Genomic DNA, 1,001 nt, shown 5'->3' on the forward strand with positions numbered 1-1,001 from the left:
GTTAAGGTGTTTTTCACTTTAAAATAATGGTCCAGATCACTAGTAGTTCCTGCAGGCTGACAAGGTAACGCTTGAGTAATTAGTGAGAGGCTAATGTATTTTTCACTTTAAAGCTAAAGTGCTACTAAGGAACTACTAGTGATCTGGACCATTATTTTAAAGTGAAAAACACGTTAACCCCTCAGTAATTACTCAAGTTACTTAACATATTTTATATCTGACATACTGTACAGTCATACATTTGTGTGAAGCACTAGTGATATTTTACCAGTAGGTCTTTTGGAGTGGGATACATTGATACTGAACTGACACGAAGCAGAGATCATAATTTGTGAACTAATTTAATCATGAGCTTGTCACTTCTTAATTATTAACATTTTTAAGTGAATTTTCATTTTTATTATTATTCTTTGTTTAAGTTTGAACATCCATCCTTTGGTAAGAGTAGTAGTCACAATTTCAACCTGTAGCCGACTTATTTGGGGGATATCAAATTCATAAATTAGTTTCCACAAAGAACCCAATTGTTCACTTTTAAGACGTTACTGTTGTGATTAGCAGTTAATTGGTTATTCTTTATTAACTGGTCATAGTTCACAAGTAGTTCTCAATGAGGATATATTTTTTAGTAATTATCAAATATCTAAAAAGGAACTACCTTTGTCCTAAATTTGCTATTTACTGCTTAGTTAATCTCGCTTCTCGATTAGTTAATAGTATTAAGTTAAGTGTTAATGTAGCACTACCTATTACTTCCTGCATAGTTACTTGTTAACAATGGCCCATTATTCTAAAGTGTTACCAACTCTTCTGCTTTATTTATACTTGAGCAATATTTGTAAACAGATTGTTGACTTCAGATGACTTTCCGTAGCAATTCTATGAGTCTAACCCCTCTACTGTCCTTTCACTGGTGCTCAATAGAGTGAAGCAACGAAACCTGAGCAGCTCCCTGGGCTAATTTGGTTGTGCCTTCAGTGTGTTGCATTTAGAAACACATG

The sequence above is a fragment of the Sinocyclocheilus grahami genome, unplaced genomic scaffold, assembly GCF_001515645.1.
Source record: "Sinocyclocheilus grahami isolate Dianchi unplaced genomic scaffold, SAMN03320097.WGS_v1.1 scaffold1974.1, whole genome shotgun sequence".
NCBI lineage: Eukaryota > Metazoa > Chordata > Actinopteri > Cypriniformes > Cyprinidae > Sinocyclocheilus > Sinocyclocheilus grahami.